Consider the following 7,982-nt stretch of genomic DNA (forward strand, 5'->3'; position numbering starts at 1 on the left):
ATGTTGCTTTAACTAGACCCAGGGGCGGATCTACATAGGGACTAATAGGGCTTAATTAAGCCCTGGGCCCTCAAGTATCAAGGGGCCACAAAAATTGAATTATTATCATAAATTTTTAATACTTTTTCATTAACAATGAGCACTTATTGTGTAGTAAAAAATAGTTACTATAAATTATCATTATTATTATTATTATATTATTAATATTACTACTTGTTTTATTGTAAATGGGGACCCATTGAACTTCAATAAGCCTGTCAGGGCAGCTAAAAAACCTAGATCTGCCCTGACTAGACCTCTGCTACTTCTGAATCCAATTGACTAAAGTATACTCAATGAGCAATTATTTATTGTGACATCGTCACAATGTCAGGCTGCAATTTGTAATCATATTTTTAATTTATTTAATTTAAAACATGCTCTCCACCTCAAATTAGTAGTGGCTTGCCCCTGGACATCATACTTTTCCTTTAACAACAGAATTGTGCCATTCATCTATCTAACATCTTTCATGGGAAATTTTGAATTGAAATAACAAGACTTCCAGTTTGCATTGGAAGTTCATATATAGTTAATCAGGGACTTCTGCCCCTATGGTTTCCACATCTGGTCTCATTTTTCATCTATCTTACTCCATTCTTGAGATTAAGGAAAGACGGATGGACAAAAAGACAGACGGATGACAGTGGGAATTTATAGGTGTATAATTTTTTTTCAAATTGCAGTCCAATAATGTCTCAGTAATATCATATACAGACTGAGAGCAAATGTAGCTGAAGAGGCTACAGTGTATACAAACTAGAAACTATTTTGTTATGAATATTAGTGTTTTCTTTTTTGTTTTTTTTCTTTTAATGGCCAATCTACTGTTAATTAATGATAAAGAATAAAAAAACAGTAAAGAATGAGGATTATTATAAATTGGTCATTCACTTTTTAAATTATATTTATTTTAATATGTATTAGAAGTTCATTTTACATTATCTATTTTAAGTAATTTTTATTTTTTGTAATGATGATCCAGAATATATGCTTTAATTAAACTAGTTTGTGTAAATTCTAATACCAAACTTATTTGATATTTTTGACTGATGATGGTGTATTACATTGATATGTTTTAATGATTAAAGGACTTGGGTTTAAATAGAACACACGAGTTGTGATTATTTTATATTACAGATAGCTAAAATGTTAATATAATTATTAGTTGTATCTTATGGCTATAATTTTCTGCAACTGGTGCAATCTTATTTGATTTGTATTATTGTACTTTTATATTAACATTGAGATATGAGTGTAAATTTTATACCTGTATTTGTATACTCTTTAATTTGTGCATTATAGTTTTGCAGTCTCAATAGACTTCTGTTTGAATCCATTTAACTTTTTCATTTTTTATAATAGTTATTGCTTACACTAAACATCATTAGTAATTTTTTAAACAAAAATTACTATTAAATATCTAAGTAAAATAATTAATTTCACTGGTTAAATTTTATGCAAACATAAGTAACTCATTTATATGTATTTTAATAAGCTTTTACATTATAATACTGGCTTTTTCTTATGATATTTACTTTTTTTTTTATAAAAGCATGCTCTTATTAATTAACCTATTTATATTTTCAAAATTGCATGATAATATAGCTCAAATATGTAATATCTTATTTTATTGCAGCACAAATTCATTTATGATAGTCATCAGTTTATATATTCTTGGTTATTTGCCAAAATGATTAATTTCTTCTTCAAGGTATTTATATTTTATATTCTTAAAATAATTTTTTTATAATTTATAGTTAATAAAAACAATATCTGTAAATAGAATTATGTTGCAGTGTAATTATAACAAACAATTTATTGGCATTTTTGTCAAAATTGTTTTTTTTTTGTTTTTTGTATATGTGTTTTTTTGTTTTTGTCATTTTCTTCTATTCTGTAATATTATCTGCATTATCTTTTGTAGCTTTATATTGTATTTGTACATACTGTCAAACTACAACATATAATATCTTTACTGGAAGATCTTAGTCATTGTCCTTCAAATAAGGAAGAACTTTTTTTATCTTGGAAATACAGTAGACTCCCTATAATACAGAGATACATTCCGTTTTATATGAATTCGTGTTTTACGATCACTTAAATACATGAGCCAATCACAGCCCAGCACATGAGAAAATCNTTGTATTTTATTTCATCATATTTGTGTGTTCTTATCTTTATTCATTCATGCTCAAACTATAAATGAAACAGATTTTCTTCAAGACTGTTGTTTAATTTTCACTTACGTTTGACAACTTACTAAATTTTAGAGAGAGAGAGATTTAATAAGGACAGTTATATATTTGTTCAATATTTTTCAAAAGTTGAAAAATATTTTAATTGTTTGTGCTGTTTTTTATTGTCTTTATTTTTTATTATAATGTTGTATGGCTATATTAGTTATGTATTTATTATAAAAATAATTATTGTTTTTGTGAAAATGTTGTTGATGTATATTTATTTTATAAATAATGTTATAAATTTTTTAAATTCCTTCCTCCTGTGGGCATTAATGGAACTTTTTCCTCGTGGTCATTATGGGCTTTATCATGTTCACAGTCTGCCAAAAGGAAGGGACATGTGTGGGACAGATTATCCTGAAAAATTGCTGTGGTTGCTGACCAGACTTGAATCTGAGTCCCCAAAGCAATAGGCTGTTGTCTTTTAAGGCTTCAGCCAAATAAATTTTAATAGATTTTCAATTTTATGAAAATGTTTTTGTTTTTATTCTGACATCATGATAAAATTAAAACTATTATTATTGTCAAAAAGCTTAATTTTCTCACAGGAAACATTTTAATACTAAATCTGTGTTTTCATGTTAATAAATAATAACAATTATTATTATTAGTAAAACCACTCATGATTAAATTTTAATATCATCAAATTTAAAATCCATTTTATGTAAAATAGATTAGTATTCGATAATTTATAAAAATAAATTTATAATAGATATGGAATTGAAAAAGTGATATGATATATAGCAGTTAATTTTTTTTATCTTCTTTTTATAGTTAAAACATAAAATAAAAGCTGAGTCACCAGAAATTAGAATTAACTTCACATTGCATTATCTAACATAAGTTTCCTCTTATGTGTCTCACACTAAGAACTCTTAACACTCTTAGTTACTTTGTGGTGTAACAAATTACTATTTTTGTTTTAATAATTATTACAAATATACAATTTACAACATCAGATGCAATAACAGTAAAATCTTTGTGGTATAATATAATATGTTATCTGTAAATTCATTAATACTAAATAAACTGTTGATAATTATGTCATAGTAATATCAACAGTTTATTCAGTATTAATGAAGTCTACAAAAAAAACAGATAGTGTTATATTACATCACAAAGATTTTACTGTTATTATATCATGTGCTGTAAATTGTACAGTTTCAATAATTATTATAATTGTTTGTTTTTCAAAATATAATTTAGATATATATTATGGAAACAAAAAAATTATAATGCCATGTACAATACTTAATCAGTTTAATTGTATTTATAAAAAGTTTTTTATTTTATATTTAACTTTATTACTTAAATGAATTATAAATGAAAATAATAAACAGTTGAGTCCCTTTAACAGAGAATTGGATAAGGTAGTAATTTGCTTGAGTACTTTTCCATTATGTTCTGCTATATTTTATATTAGGATTCCTATTAATTAACAGAGCACCAGATAATAGAGCAGTCCATTTAAATGAGCACAGCATGAATGGAATTTTTTTTTTATTAGTAGTAGTGTGGATAAGAATGCACTTTTCTAAAAGATTTATAAAGGTCTATCTGGGATATATCTTACAGTACATCACTGATCATGGCACATGGTGACAGGGTTCTTTACAGTATTGTATATGTTATGTGGAGATTTGGACAGTTTTCTAATAAACAGCTAGTCAAGAGATTTATTACAGAATCATAATGAACAGGTTTTACTGGACACATTTTGCANCTAATCTTATTAAAATTTAGATGATAATGGATAAGTAAACTAATGTCATTGCACTGTTAAAGCAAAGACGTCATTTGTTTGAATGCTATATTTTTTATCTATGATGCCTCAATGTAAACATTGTCATTATGTCAGTATGTTATTAGGCATGGTGGTATTTTTAACATTTATAAACAATATACTTTATTTGTAGCATAATATAAATATTCATATATAGGTAATAATTAAAAATAATGAAAGGACTTCAAACCATTTTCATACATAGTTAAGAATTTTATTTTGATTATTTAATTAGCTTCATTAAAATTCTTGTAATGAAAAAAGTGTAATAAAGTTTGATATAATTTATATATATCATATTTAAAGTTTATTTAAAGTAAAACATACAATTAATTTTTTAATTACTAAATTTATTAAAATTAAACAACAACCAAAATATAATAATTTTTTTTAACATTATAAAGCCTATAAAACTTGTTCTGCTTCTCATCTAAATATATTTTTCAGTGCTTGATAATATTGTAACTTCAGTTGAAAATAAAGTTACTGCTAATGAAGGTAAAATAATACTACTTTTATAGTTACAATTTAGAAATTCTTAATTAATAATTTAAATTTTGAGTTTTATTTCATAAAACTTTATTAATTTATGAACTACATTTATATGCATATATATATTTTAGTGTTGGAAAATATTGTTAATTTAGTTGAAAATCAAATAACAGCTACTGAAGGTATTTAAATAATTTTATAATGATTTTATTAATAATTATGCTTTAATTTAATAAATATTGCTTTTGTTTTTAAGTGTTAGAAAATATTGTTAATTCAGCTGAAGATCAGATAACAACTGAAGAAGGTAATCTAAGTTAAAATAGTTATAATATAGTTTGTTATTTTCAAATGGAAAATTAAAATGAAAGAAAGTAGCTTAAATGAATTAATATTTCTTTATTTGTGTGCATTCTTAATATTAACATATATTTCTGAATTGCATTTTCATGTGGCTATGTGAAGTAAATGTCATAATTGAATTTCTTAGAACACCAAAAATCATCTCTTAATTTGAAAACCACATTTTTTTAGATCAATGTAATGTAGTAAAAGCATTTTTCTTCTTAGTTGTAAATCCTTAACTAAGATTTACATTCTTCCATTTTCCTAATAATTTATTTTGTTTTAATTTATTAAAATTCATCAATATATTATTTCATATTTGTTCTTTTTTTAAAGTTATACATTTAATGTTAATTCTGGGATTAGGTATATTATGAATAGATTTTATATTTTCTTCTTTGTTGTTTGGCATTTTATTAACAAATGCTAGAAAGTCTAATAGTTCTTTGTTATTCTTATCTATCATAATATTTGTAAAATCGTAAATTATTAATTTATTATTATTAATAACATTGTTCATAGCATCAAGTCTAAATTGCATTTGTTCTTTGTAAGTACCCAGTTTAGTCGACTCTAATTCAATTTTTTTGTATTTTTCATTCACTAATTGTAGTTGTTTTTTAATTCTATAATTTTGGTGTGAATATTTAATTTCATCATGAATAAGTGTAAATTGGTTATCTGTCTTTTGATTGCTAGCAGTAATAAGTTCAACTGTCTTTAGCCATAACTCTGCAGTTGAGATGTCAGATGTCTCTGGATTAGTTGACTCGGTTAAACTATTAGATTTAAAATTCTCACCTGATGTATTTGGAGAAACTGTTCTTCTTGTTTCTGTATAGTCAGTTATAAGATTTGTTTCGGATCCAGATGATTTTGCATAGTTAGATAGTTGATTTGAACGATTTGTAGGTGGTCTTCCTCTTTTTGTAGGTGTTTTCTGCAGAGGTCCAGGGTTAGATTCTATGCCAGACATTAGCAATAGTAGCAAAATCAGTTTATAATTAATTATTATAGTGAACAAATAAAAATATTTTATGGAAATTAACAAGAAAAAAATGCCTTTGATGAAGCAGAGAGAAAAAGTCACCAACAGACTTGACGATCGAAGAACCCCCCCTAGAACACCAAAAATATGGAGTTGTTATTCTCTTGTTTAGAAGAATAATTTAATTTACTTTCATTTTTTTTTATAGATTAAGTTGCTCACAAAATATATTATTATATCTTAAATTCTGGGTGAGTCAATTGTTTTCAGTTACAGTTCAATATTAAATGAAAGCTGTATAAATTTAAACTGTAAGACCTTGACTGGACAATGTGAATGGAAGGGACATAAATGTGAATGTATGAGCTTGGGTTGAAGGATGACTCGTTTTTGCATAATGAAACCATTTATTGAGTTTGAGATGTTCTCATTGGGTACAATATTCGATTAGAAACACAATTTTTACAATAGTTCTGGCATCCAGTTCAACAGGAAATTAGTCATCCACCTGGAAAAGCTCAGAATATAGCAATTTGCAGTAAAGTTTGTCAGATGACTCACAAATAATCTGTCAAGAAGGGACATACAACTCATTTTGAAGAAAGTGTGGTGAAGATGGAAATGTTGATGATAATGGCAAAATCTTGAAATATCCAAAGAAACACACAACAGAGAAAACTAAATTGGCCTACAAAGGAGCATTTGATAGAACTCTTTAATTTAAATGAAAAGACACCCCTTGTCCTTGAGACGTGGACTGTCTTTTTGTTTAAATGATCTAAGAAAATCTAAACAATCCCGTGCCCTTGAGACATGATTTTATAGATTTGGTCCCATGTCTAACATTACAGTTGGTCTTGAATAAGCTTCATGACTCAATTGGCCTTGCATCTGTTTCTAAGTGAAATTAGAGACTATCTCAGTCATGCAAAATCATCAATGTTGATAATTTGACAATGCTAAATTCAATTCCAGTCATAGATGTTTGTTGATCTGGGATCTTCATTATTTTGGATCAGACAATGCAAACCTCTTCCTGACAGTTATTATTTCAAAGTTCAAAGTTACTCATAATTTCTGGATTGTAAACAAATTAAAAATATTATTAGAAATGTTACATGTTATGGTTATCATCATGATTTAATAGAGTATATAACATTTATTTTGAAAATTCAATATATTGATAGTTTCATTCTTTAAATAGCAGTTAATAATTATATTCTAATTCTTTTGAAGACAAAGTCCTTTCCAAAAAAATAGGAACCACCATTTATTAACTTTGTGTTCCAGACATTATAAACATTTTTTAAAAAAGTGTAATGTCTGGAATACAAAGTTAATAAATGGTGGTTCCTATTTTTTTGGAAAGGACTTTGTCTTCAAAAGAATTAATCATAATTATCTCCATCGGACAAAAATTTACAAAAAAAAATTGTTCTAATTATCAAATTATAAACAATTTTAAAAAAATCTTTTCACTAGCCTGCTATAAGCTAATAAGAATCTAATGTATAAAAATCTAACAAGATCTTTAGAATAGTTCTTACCAGGATTCAGTTTTAGTTATCACTTGCATGAAGTGTATGTTGTGTATGAAAAACTTTTTTCATTGGCAACTGATTTTTACTGATGTAATTTACATCAAATGACATATAACCAATTACATTGTAACATCTGAATTTTTAAGTGGAATTCCAAATAGTTTTTGCTGGTTTTGTTTTTTGAAATTTTGCTATTTAATACAACTGAAAAGGTTTGCAATTTCAAAGTACTGCTGGAAGGTTGTGTGTATTTCTGATCATGGCACATGGTGACAGGGTTCTTTACAGTATTGTATATGTTATGTGGAGATTTGGACAGTTTTCTAATAAACAGCTAGTCAAGAGATTTATTACAGAATCATAATGAACAGGTTTTACTGGATACATTTTGCAATATATGAGAAGCAATTACACTTTAAAAAGATAGATATTATAAAATATATTTGAACAAGCAGCTTAGATCACATGTATGTCTACATCTTGAATGGACAAGGCAAGAAGTGATTAGTGATCAGAGTTTGAAGGTCACATGATCTTACTTTAAGCCAGTA

General features: G+C 26.1%; 1 long non-coding RNA gene across 1 annotated transcript; it reads left to right on the forward strand.

The window, feature by feature from the left end:
* The first annotated feature begins 4,510 nt into the window (after positions 1-4,510).
* LOC111616704 lies at positions 4,511-5,079 on the forward strand. The gene is made up of 3 exons (XR_002755301.1): positions 4,511-4,563; positions 4,689-4,739; positions 4,814-5,079. It is a non-coding gene; the product is annotated as an uncharacterized LOC111616704 (long non-coding RNA).
* Positions 5,080-7,982: the final 2,903 nt, after the last annotated feature.

Source organism: Centruroides sculpturatus, unplaced genomic scaffold, assembly GCF_000671375.1.
Source record: "Centruroides sculpturatus isolate CEXI.00-Female unplaced genomic scaffold, Cexi_2.0 scaffold3728, whole genome shotgun sequence".
NCBI lineage: Eukaryota > Metazoa > Arthropoda > Arachnida > Scorpiones > Buthidae > Centruroides > Centruroides sculpturatus.